This window comes from Camelus dromedarius, unplaced genomic scaffold, assembly GCF_036321535.1.
Source record: "Camelus dromedarius isolate mCamDro1 unplaced genomic scaffold, mCamDro1.pat HAP1_SCAFFOLD_200, whole genome shotgun sequence".
NCBI classification, from domain to species: Eukaryota; Metazoa; Chordata; class Mammalia; order Artiodactyla; family Camelidae; genus Camelus; species Camelus dromedarius.
The window spans coordinates 336,646-349,114 of record NW_026989858.1 but is presented as its reverse complement, the minus strand read 5'-3'; the positions used below and the strand labels follow the sequence as shown (position 1 = coordinate 349,114).

General features: G+C 43.0%; 1 long non-coding RNA gene across 1 annotated transcript; it reads left to right on the top strand.

Moving 5' to 3' along the window:
• Nucleotides 1-9,484: 9,484 nt before the first annotated feature.
• LOC135321001 (uncharacterized) lies at nucleotides 9,485-12,469 on the top strand. Its single transcript, XR_010380353.1, has 2 exons — nucleotides 9,485-9,741; nucleotides 10,957-12,469. It is a non-coding gene; the product is annotated as an uncharacterized LOC135321001 (long non-coding RNA).

Genomic DNA, 12,469 nt, shown 5'->3' with positions numbered 1-12,469 from the left:
ATGTCTGTGAAGGTAGGATGGAGTAAGGCCCAGGTTTCTGGGTGGATTAATGAGGTAAATGATGGTCCTGCTGTGCTCTGAGGAGGGAAAGCTGCAGAGGGAGCTTTGGGGGAACCCTGATGAGTTCAGCTGTGGATAAAGTGAAAGGCTGTTAAATGTGTGGTCTGGGAGCTCAGGTGAGAGCCAGTAGCGAGTAGGGGGAGGGGAGAGAGACGTTCAAGTCATTTTGTCTTGTGAGCATACAAATACTTATGAGTAATGATACACTTACGCCTCTATATTCTGGATTTAACACCCATTAAAATTTTGTTATATTGACTGCAGAGGTTCCTAATATTTTTTAATAGAAATAAAATAAATAGAAACAAAATAGTGGAGTTAATAAACATCTTAGAGTTGATGTGTGTCCTTCTATGTATTTTGATACCTCATCTGTTTATAACCATAATCTATAAAAAGTTAACTAGTTTAGCATAAGTGTTAAACAGAGGGACGTGACACACAGTTTTGGGGCTTGAAGCTGATCTTCTCGGGCAAATTATGTAGCCTCTCTGTACCTTTGTTCCATCTTCTGTTACTGCCCCCGGGCCCCTCATCACAGATGATTTCCTAGACTAGATGATGGGAGGGAGGCTGCTGAAGGGAGTAAGAAGTGGCAACTGCTAGGGACACTAAAGAGAGAGACAAAAAGAGATTAAAGTCAATAAACTCAGTACAAACAAATACTCTCAAAAGAGAAAGAATCCTGCAGTGTTTTGAGCCACTTAGCATAAGGGAAACAAAATCACGTGGACCCAAAGCTCTTGAGCATGTGAGTATTGTGGATGGGAATGTGTCATCAGAAAAGGGTTGAGAAAAGGTCTTTTGGTTTCCATTGACGTTTCCATTAAGGATGGGGAGCAGAAGTGAAAACCCTCAGCTTCAGTGGAAGCTGCTGTTTTGTGTGAAACTGACCAAACTTTGGAGACCAGTCATCAGCGGTGCTGGCAAATGAAGAGATTTCGGGATTGGGTGGGGCACTTGCTGTGACTTCCAGGTGACCTACTGGCTGGGGGCTGTGAGGCGGGCAGTAGGTTTGCAGGGAGACCCGGGCATAATCCCTCGCTCTGAGGCTGCTGGTCTGACTAGCAGACCTGGGCACAGGCAGTCCTAATTGGGCAGCTCGGGATGTGGCCTGGGACACCTGCCGTGCTGAGGGGGAGAAGAGCGCTTCCCTGAGGGGGTGTCCCTGCGGAGAGTGGAAACATCCTCCTGCAGGGGAGGAAGAGCCTCTGAGCAGGGTGCTGGTTGCACAGGCAAGACCACCCTGAGCACTGAGGGTTTGGGGAGCCGGAAGTCACACAGTGGCCAGAGCAGCCTTGTTCCTGAGAAACTAGAGGGAGAAGAGGCTGAAAAGTCAGGCTAGGGTCAGACACTGTGGTGGGTTATGAGTGACAGTAAAGGACTGGTCAGGCAGGCACGAGAGAACCCTGTGGGTGTCCCAGCTGGAGCGTCACGCCAGAGGGTGGAGCTGAGTTATAGACTTTGCCACTTATTAGCTGTGTGACTTTGAGCAAGATTACCCCACCTCTCTATATATACCTTCATCTGTAAAATGACACAGTGACAAGCTCGTGTCATCAGAAGGCTTAGTTTAGCTCTTATCCTCTGTGTCCAGTCCTGTCAGTGCTGCCCTGCAAGTTTCTGCAGTGGCTGCTCTTACCCTGAGATGGGAGGGCATAGAGGGACTTTGTAGCGCCCGAGGGCAGGAAGGGGTTGCTTTAAAAACAGACATTTAGCCGCCTGCAGCTGCAGGCCTGCAGGCAGTTTGGTTGATGGTCCTGGAGAGGACTTTGGAGGCCTTAGCATCGTCATAAGACTTGTTTTCCCTTGGGGGCCAGAATTGCCTATGCAGATTAATGTGGAAAATTTGGGCTTCTGGCAAAGCTGTTTTCAGAGATGGTAATATATATAACATATCGTAGAAAATATAATGCTTTTATTTAATCTGTGGGACTTTGCAGCTGTTGGGAACACCTCTGTTGGCCTGGTCTCCACGGAGGACACTAGGGGTCGGCAGAGCGTGCGGGAGGGCAGGTAGCCTGCAGTGCTGCTGCGGGGTGTTCTCCCGAGTAGAGCACTCTGCTGAGTTGACTCTTCTCTGAGTTTGGTTGCCAGATGAGCAGACAGCAAATTAATGAGTTCTGGTGGGATTGTATAATGACAGAAAGAAAGAGGGACCCGTAGTTTTTCTGGACTAGAACACGCTTTTGGTTCCTGATCCAGTGTGTTCCATTACAGAATTGATGAGTTGTGTCTATTCTGGGACTTGTAGACTGAGAGAAATGTGTAGCCTGAAAGTTTAGATTTACACTTTATTAGGCGGGAGGACTCGAGGCGGGATGACAGCCTTCAAATCTGTCTGAGGGACTGCTCCCAAGAAGTAGGGGAGGAACTAGGATTATATAGGAGCTTTACAACAAAGACCAGGGAGTTGGAACAATAAAAGATTGCTTGTTATCTAAAGAAATCCAGGCATCTCAAGTTAAAGAATTTAGTGCCTTTGTATGTATCATTTGACCTCACTGGATTCATTCTTTAGACAAGCACCTAGCTATCTAGGGCAATTATCCTGTCTTCTTATTCTCAGTCTGTTCAGAGGGCAGCATTGTGAGTGGCTGTAGAGGCTGGGCTTCAGGTCTGTCCGCACTGGGGGGTGGCGGCAGCCTTGATGACTTGGTTTCAGCATTCTTTGTTTACTGACATGGTTGTAGTATTTTAATTCACATTGTAGTATTTTCATTCACAGACTGATTGTGGATAATCTGGAAACTTGCAAAGGAAACGAGATGGAATTACTGCAGGTACCTTCTACTTTAATAAGCCGTGTGCAAACATAAACATGGAGGAAGCATACATTTGAATTTGGTGGTGTAGGGAAGGGTTTCTGCACATTACAGGAGAACGCAAGGCTGAATATCTCTTCTTTGTTGGCAGGGATGTGGGTCAACCTGTCTTTTCTGTAGCGGTTTCTGAGAGCACTTTATGGTAATTAACAAACATTGACAAACGGTGGCACACTTTGCATTTAAGAGCTGACCTGTGCAAACGTGTATTGGACAGGTGGATTTCATAGGCAAGTGGTGAGGTGGATTGGAGAGAGGTGTAGCCCAGGCCTGGGCTCAGATTCAGGTTTAAATCGCCATTTCCTCACCAAAGGACCTTGGACTAGAGTGTAACCTCCATTAAACTGTTGGTGAATCTGTGAAATATGCATTATAATATTCGTTTCTTCCTGGGTTTGTTGTAAGTTTAAACAGTATTATAACACACATGAAACACTTAACAGGCACTTAGCAGTGTTCACTGTGTCCTTCCGCCCCGCTTAGCGTGTGTTACAGCCGTAAAGGTAGCATGTGCCTGTTGAGGACGTACTGGTAGCCCCTTGAATAGGTTGTGAATTTGGTGATTTCCTTTAATCCTTGAAACTCTACGTGCCATGGGCAGTTATTTTCATGAACAGATGAGGAATCTTAGGGTAAAGAAGACGGTGTAATTTGCCCAAAGTCAGACCATAATTTTGGGTGCAGGGGCCTCTGTTCAGCATGGGCCCCTGGGCTTTCTGCCCTCTCCGTTCAGCACCAGAGCCAGACGTGGAGTCGCCTGTCTCCCAGCCCAGAATATCCGGCAGGCAGCAACACAAACCTGGACCTGTTCTGCTTAAGCAAAAACTCCGGAGGGGAGGCAGGTACTAAAGGGATAAATGTAAAAACAGACGACTGTAAACTGTTATCAGCTCAGAGAAGGAAAGGAACACGCCTCGCCGTGCAGAGCTGGGAGCTTTCCCTTCCGGGCTGCTCTGGGGGCGTTCATTTCAGCTAAACAAACTCCGCTCCTGCACCAAGGCATGAAGGCAGGGTGCATGTAACCAGGCTGACTGTGCCTCGTTGATCATATTCATTCTTAATCCAGTGTCAGCTGTCACGGGCACTTACCTAGTAAACAGATGTCGGCCATAATCATCACGCACTTTGCTTGGTAGTTTTATTGGCCCCACTTTTGAGATGAGGTAATTGAAGCTGGGGAGTTTGCTGCATGCCCGTGATTACCTTGGAAATACCCCCACTGGTCTTTCAACCTAGACTGGTGTGGCTGTTACATCCCAGCCCTGTGAATGGCATCGTGTAGCTTCTACCAAGTGGCCCAAATGACTGACATTGATTTTCTTAATCCGTAGGAAATGGTATGTAACAATAAGAGAAAAGGTGGTAAGAAATTCTTTGGAAAACTAGAACAAAATCCAATACTTCCCCAGCTGGGGTAGCGTACCCAGTGTCACTCATCCCACTCACAGCCTGGCACCTCCTCCCTCCCGACTCCGTGTTCAGAAGCCACTCTGAGCCTTCGAAGAACATTTTGCCTCGTGACACTTTTGACTAAGACCTATGACCTCTCTGTGCCTGGTTAACTCTCTCTTCAAGGCCATTTAAATTTTATGCAGGCTCCTCCACTCCGATGTAAGAAAAGACTCTTTAAACTTCTTGATGAAGCTCCTAAATGAAGATCTTGTGAAGGAAACCTAGTCAAAACCTGGGAGGTTTGCACACAGTGACTGCATGCAACCTCAGCACTTTGTGAAGTTCAGAATCAGAGGGGTGGGAGACACAGGAAAGGCTTTTTAAGGTAGAAAGGGGAAAGTGAAAGGATGCAGGCTGTGTGAGACTGAAACATCTCGGTCCCAGCCAGCAAGGCACCTGCGTTCAGGATGGTGTATGGGGAGTACAGAGTTCTCGGAAAGAAAGAAGTGGTGGGATGGGAGGGAGGACAGATAGATTCTTTACTAGGGAAGGAAAAAGTGGGCTGAAAATTTCCTGGTTGAATAAGAGGACTGTGAAATGATGTGCTTGCATTTTGGAGAAAAGGGTTTTGTGGGGACAGGCCTAGGAGAACGCTCTCTGGCTGGGGAGTCAGCACAACAGAGAACCACAGAGAACCGGGCTGACCTCAGGGCCCCTGCTGGGGGAGGGGCTGCCCGCCATTTTGGTCCTGGGGGCTACTTCTGTCCCTTAGCTGGGGCCTCAGAACTCCCTTCACATTCCAGTCCTGTTGATACAAGAAAACATAAGTGGGGCATGGGAAGGGCTGTGTCCCAGGCTTTGGTTGAGCCCCTGGAATGTGCCCCACCAGACGTGGGTCCTTGGCTTCATGCAGGAAAGATTTCAAGAGCAAGCCACTGTTGAGTAAAGGTAGATTTATTCACAGAGACACATTGGAAGGCAGGAGAAATGCCACGAGGTGTGGGGGTTGGGTGCTCATATTAAAAGTAGTTACACACTCCACAGACAAAGTGTGGGCCTTCTCCGAAGAGGGAGAGAGAGTGATGACCGCGAGGTGGCGCTGTGTTGCTGGTTTTCTTGGGCTTGGTTGTTTTATATGCTAATAATTAGAAGGAGCACCCTAAGGGCAAGGGGCTGGGATTCCCAGGGAGTTGGCCATTTCCCACACTGTGACCTTTTGTGGCTAGCCTTGGGATGGCCATGGTGCCTTGGGGCGTGTTATTCACCATGTTACTATTACAACGGGTGTATAATGAAGCTCAAGATCTGCTAGAAGTAAAATCTCTTCATCCTGAGCCTCAAGGCCTACTGGGGGTTGAATCCTTCACCATTTTGATGTTAATTGCTGTGGCCTGCATTGAATGGCTGTGCTCTGGCCCCTTCCATCCTGTCTCACTGTGTTGACACAGAGAGAGCAAAGGCCGGGCCCTGCCTGTGCTCCTGCATTTAACAGGGAGAGGGGTGGGGTGGGCTGAGGATGACTCTGAGTGGTGAGAAGGATGTTTCAGATTTTCCCACGTGGGACATGGGGACGTGCCAGCAGCCACCGCAGATTTATCTCACGGGCATTATCGCTTGTGTCACTCATCTTTTTCTATTTTTCTTTCTTTTTTTTTTCAAGTATTTAATCTAAATTTAACATCAGGTTTTCTTAGGAAAGAAATATCTCTTTTTCTTTTCATTGGGGCTCTTTTGGGGGGGTAGGTAATTAGGTGTATTTATCTGTTAGAGGAGGCCCTGGCGGTTGAACCCGGGACCCCGTGCACGCTAAGAACACGCTCTACCACTGAGCTCTACCACCCGCCCCATCATCTTTTACTTTTTGCTTTAGCTGCCAAGAATCTTACGGCTGAATTTCTAGTCGGCCTTTAACACTTACCCTGACTTCATGGCATTCGTTTTTATGAGTTTACTTCCCCCTGGTTTCATTTAAGTATTGAATCTCCATTTTCTTTTCACTCTAACTTTTGTCTTTTTGTTGTTATGGTTGTTAAGCTGTGTTAAAAATTGTTTAATTTCTCTTTTAGCAGGAGGCTGAAAGTAAATAAATATGTAAACAAACTTATCACACTTAAATGTTTTATACATTCTAAGCTGTTTATTAGTTACTTAAAAACCGAATTGAATACTGAAGTGATAACATTTTAAAATTATTTTTTAACATTTTATAAAAGTATAGCTGATTTACAATATGATATAAGTTTCAGGTGTACAATAGTTGCACAATTTTTATTGTTATGCTCCATTTATAGTTATTGTAAAACATTGGCTATATTCCCTGTGTCGTAAGATACATCCCTGTAGCGTGTTTATGTTACATGGAGCAGTTTGTATAAGAAAGTTGGGTAATACAAAGTCTGGGGCGTGGCTCTGTCTAACCCATGTTCCCGGTCACCCTTCCTGTCAGAGCCCAGGCCCTCACTACTGTCTGCAGGGGAGCAATTGGAGGCAGCCCTCATCAGCGCTGGCACCACCCTCTGAGTGGCAGTGACAGCAGTGACTGTGTGTGGACGTGCAAAGTGTTGTTCCAGGAGCTTTACATGCATTTCTGCATTTAATAATTAAAGCCCTCCTGTGAGGAATCATTTTAGGTTTTTAATGAATAATACATTTTATTTTGATTTTGAGAGTTCAAACTTCCAGAAAATTTACTGGAATAGTACAATAAAGGCTTAGATACAGTTCACCTAAAAGGGCACTGTTTGCCCTTTTGTGTCTGGCTTATTTTCGTATAAACTTTCAAGGTTCATCCATGTTGTAGCCTCAGTCAGTACTTTATTGTTTTGGTTTTATAATATCCTTTTTCTTTTTTTTTCGTTTTTTCTCTATTTAAAAATATTTTCATTGAATTCTAGTCAGTTTATAATGTTGCGTCAGTTTATAATTTTGCATCAGTTTCTTGTGTACAGCACAACATTTCATTTATATAGGAACATACATGTATTCATTTTCATATTCTTTTTCAACATAAGTTACTATAAGTTATTAAATATATTCTCCTGTGCTATACAGTATAAACTTGCTGTTTACTCTATACATACTCAGTATCTGCAAATCTTGAACTACCAATTTATTTCTTCCCACACCCTCTCCCCTCTGGTAACCATAGTTTGGTTTCTATGTCTGTGTGTCTGTTTCTGTTCTGTAGATAAGTTTATCTTTTTGTTTGTTTGTTTTTTTAGATTCCACATGTGAGCGATCTCATATGGTATTTTTCTTTCTCTTTCTGGCTTACTTCACTTAGAATGACATTCTCCACGTCCATTCATGTTTCTACAAATGGCATTATTTTATTATTTTTTTATGGCTGAATAGTAGTCTATTGTACAAATATACTACAACCTCTTTATCCAGTCATCTGTCAGTGGACATTTAGGTTGTTTCCATGTCTTGCTATTGTAAATAGTGCTGCTCTGAATATTGGGGTGTAGGTATCTTTTTGAATTACGGTTCCTTCTGGATATATGCCCAGGAGTGGGATTGCTGGGTCATATGGGAGGTCAATGTTTTGTCTTTTGAGGAACCTCTGTACTGTTTTCCACAATGGCTCCACCAAACTGCAACCACAGTGTAGGAGGGTTCCCTATTCTCCACAGCCTCTCCAGCATTTATTGTTTGTGAACTTCTGAATGATGGCTATTCTGACTGGTGAGATGTGATATTTGATTGCAGTTTTGATTTGCATTTCTCTGATAATGATATTGAGCATTTTTTCATGTGCCTATTGGCCATTTGTATGTCTTCATTGGAGAAAAGCTTCTTTAGGCCTTCTGCCCATTTTTGGATTGAATTGTTTGTTTTTCTTTCTTATCAAGTGTAAAAGGTGTTATATATTCTGGGAATTAAGCCCTTGTCAGTCTCATTTATTGCAACTATTTTCTCCCATTCCATAGGTTGTCTTTTAGTTTTGCTTACTGTTTCCTTTGCTGTGCAAAACCTTGTAAGTTTAATTACATCCCACTTGTATATTTTTGCTTGTATTTCTATTGCTTGAGTAGACTGCTCTAGGAGAACATTGCTGAGATGTATGTCAGATATTTTGCCTATGTTTTCTTCTAAGAGGTTTATAGTGTCTTGTCTACATGTTTAAGTCTTTAAGCCATTTTGAATTTATTTTTGTGTATGCTGTGAGGGAGTAGTCTAACTTCATTCATTTACATGCAGCTGTCCAGTTATCCCTACACCATTTGCTGAAGAGGCTGTCTTTACTCCATTGTATGTTCTCACCTCCTTTGTCAAAGATTCAATGACCAAAAGTTTGTGGGCCTATTCTTGGTAATTTTGTTTATCCATTCATTGATGGATGGATATTGTTTGTAACCTTTGTCTACTCTGAATGATACTGCCATGAATATTGATGTGCAAGTTTTTGTGAGAATATGTTTTCATTCTGTTGGCTGTACAGTTGGCCCGCCATATCTGTAGTTTCCACTTCATGGATCCAGATGGCTGATTGTAAAGGGACTCAAACATCCTTGGATTATGGTATCCAGGGTGGGGGGTTCCTGAAACCAACCCCCCGAGGATACTGAGGGATGACTCTACATGTAGGAGTGGAATTGCTGAGCCATATAACTCTAACCTTTTGAGGAAACACCAGACTTCTCCAAAGAAGCTGCACCATTGTCCCTTTCCACTGGCCGCAAATGAGGTATCTCTGCCTCCTCAACGACACTTGTTATTGTCCATGTTTTGATTAAAACCGTCCTAGTGGGTGTAAAATGAGAACTCATTTTGATTTTGATTTGGCTAGTGATGCTGAGCTTCTTTTCATGTGCTTATCGGCCATTTGTGTATTTATTTAAATCCTTGGCAAATTTAAACATTGGGTTGATTTTCTTTGTATTGTTCAGTTGTAAGCATTTTTTATATATCCTGAATACTAGTCTCTTCTTAGATACATGCTTGGCAAAATTTTTCTCCTATTCTGCAGATTGTCCTTTCACTTTATTTTTTTAAGCATTAAAACAATTTCTTTACAGGGGAGGTAATTAGATGTATTGATTTATTTTATTTTTCTTGCTAAGCATGCACTCTGTCACTTGATATACCCCCTTCCCCTGTCATTTCACTTTCTTGATGATGTAATTTGTAACAAAAAGGTTTTAACTTTGATGAAGTCCAGTTTATCTGCTTTTATCTTCTGTCACTTGTGCTTTTCGTATTGTATCTAGGAAACCAAAGCCTATCCTAGGACCACAAAGATTTATACTGTGTCTTCTTTTAGAAAGTTTATAGGTTTAGTTTTTACGTTTCTGTCTGTGATCAATTTTGAATTAATTTTTATTTATTTAAAATATGGGGGTCCAGATTCCAGATTCATTCTTTTGCCTGCAGATACTCAGCACTCCCTGCACCATTTGTTGAATAGACTATTCTTTCAATGGAGTGTTGTTGACACCCTTGTGGAAAACTGACTGTAAATGTAAGTTTTTCCCCCTGGGTTTTTATTATGTCTCATAGATTTATTTATCCAAACTTATGCCAGTACCATTCTGACTTAGTACTATAGCTTTTTAGTACCCTTTAAAGTGAGTCCTCCAACTTTGCTCTGCTTTTTCAAGATTGTTTTGGCTGACCTGGGCCCCTTGCACTTCCATATGAATTTTGGGATCACTTTTTCAATTTTTGCAAAGAAGTCAGCTGGAATATTGATAAGGATTCCACTGAATTTGTAACTCACTTTGGGGAGTCTTAACATTTTTAACAATATTGTCTACCATTCCATGAACATGGGATGTGTTCCATATATGTAGATCTTTTAAGTATTATTTCGGTGATACATCAAAATATTCAATGTACAAATCTTGTAAATTTTTGTTAAATTTATCTCTCATTTTATTTTTAATGCTGTTGTAAATGGAAAGGCTGAGCTTCTTGAGGGTAGGACTATATATTAATTTGTTTATTTCTAGGATTTCTACACAGCAAATACTCTAGGTTTATATTTGCTACATAAATCTATCCACAACTCTTCCCACCCCCGTGTTATAAGAAACCAAGACCCAGGTTAAGCTACCTGAACACCTATGTGGAAGTGAGAAATGAGACCCTTGGGTGGGGCTTTGTGAAGATGATACTGAGAGCTTATTTAGGATGGCTTCATCTTAAATTCCTTTAAACAACACTTCTGGTGTAGTCAGATACATTAAGATCATGCCCTTTTGATGTGCAGAGGAGCTAAGACTATCATTTTCAAATAATTTCTAGTGAGAGTGTTGTACTTGAAATCAAATTTGCATCAATCTTTGAAGATATATGTTTCAGGAATTTTGACTAAAGAACACCTGTCTTTATTCATTAATGACAACTAAATTCTCAAGCAACATGTAAGAGTTTGAGCAAACTGCCCCAGCCCCGTAGTGCTGGTTGGCTGCAGCTGTAACTGGAGTCAGTGCTTACCTCTCCCAGCACGCTTGGGCTGATCTGCTCAAAGGTGTTCGTCCAAATGTTTGTCTGTAGTCTGTTGGACAAAGCCATAAAACATTGAGTTAATGTTGCTGGAATGCAATATATTCCTATTAATATTAAGTAAGCACATATTGAGTGCTTACTGTATGTTGGGAATTGTCCCTCAGCCTCACATGTATATTATTTCACTTAAAACTTCATATATTTCCTTGTTATTCTCACTTTACAGATAAGGAGACTGAGAATTAGGTCTTCTGTATTTTGGATGGAGCTCATTATCAATGACAGGAAGTTGTAAGGAAAAAGATATTGATTCATCCTGAGAAAATATTTTTCTGACCGTCAGCAGTGAAGAGGGTGAACACTGAAGAAGGTGATCATTGTTTGAGTGAGACGAGCCCCGGGTTGTACGGAGTCAGCATCCCTGTCCTGGACACGGCACGTGTAGATCTGTGTGGTGGGTGAGGCGGCGAGGCCGCGCAGGGAACGTGGATGCCGGGCCATTGGGCTGTGCTCAGGCCCAGTGGGGCTTTCTCCTAAGGGCAGTGGACCGTCATTGACAGATTTTTAGTAGGGGAGTGGGGTGCTCTCGTAGATCACTTTTGTCTTGTAGAATGCTTAGAAACATTTAGAAGGCTCTGCAGGAGGTGATGTGATGAGTCAGATTAGGGTGGCTGCCAGGTGTAGGAGTGTAGAATTTTCAAGTGGTTTTCAGTCCCAGTTTTGTGGCTGAGTAGCTGTGTCACTTTGGATGATGCACTCAAGGAAGTAAACAATTTATCTAATCAATTGAAGAAGTGATGTACCGACCTCCCAGGACTGCTGTGGTGATCCAGTGAGATAACGTGTTCACAGTGTGCAGCGTGGTCCCCAGCACACAGTCAGTGCTGAGTGAGTGCCAGTGAGTACCTGGTAGTTCAGGTGTGGGTGGTGGGACTCGGTGACTGAGGAAATCTGGGCCCTGAAGGTGGGGTCCAGTCACATCTGTGAGTGATGGGCCTGAGCTGGGAGAGGAAGGGAGACCTTGCCCCCCGACCAGGGGCCCTGGGTAGGACGGCTATGGGAGGAGCACCGTGAAGTCAGCTCTTTGCAGGTGGAGCTCGAGTTGCCTTTGAGATATCTAAGTGCATTGTCATGAGCTCAAAGAGGAGGTCTGGGCCCGGGCTGTGAATTTTCCTATAATCTTAATCCCTGAGGACGCTGAGGTATTGATCACTGAACGTGAAGACATACTTTACAGGACAAGTGAATAGTAGTATCATCTCTGTCATCAAAGCTCACATCTCTTTATTCATCACAAGTTTGCTATTGGGTACTTACAGAGCTCACTTCACCGCCATCCCCTGGGCTCAGGCTCCACAGTAAAGAGCTGGTGAGCCTCCCTCTTTTCCAGAAGAAGACACATTTAGCTGGTAGAATTCTGTACCTCGCCAGACTTAGAATTTTAGTTTGTTGTTTTAATTCTATTTTCTGTTAGCCATCTCCTGACAGGAGAGACGTTTTACCTCATGGACATATTTCAATTAGCTGTTACTGAGAATTGCTGATCTGATCCATAGTGTAAGTATTATATTAACCTTGTAGAGTATTTATCATTTTTCTGTCTTTGCCCTTTAATTTTGTATGCCCCTTCAAGTCTCTATCCTATTTGGGGCCTTATTTTTTTTAATTAAAAAATGTCTATTTGCAGTTAAGAAAACAAAAGAAAAGAAAAAATACACATGATAGCTAAACTTAGAAAA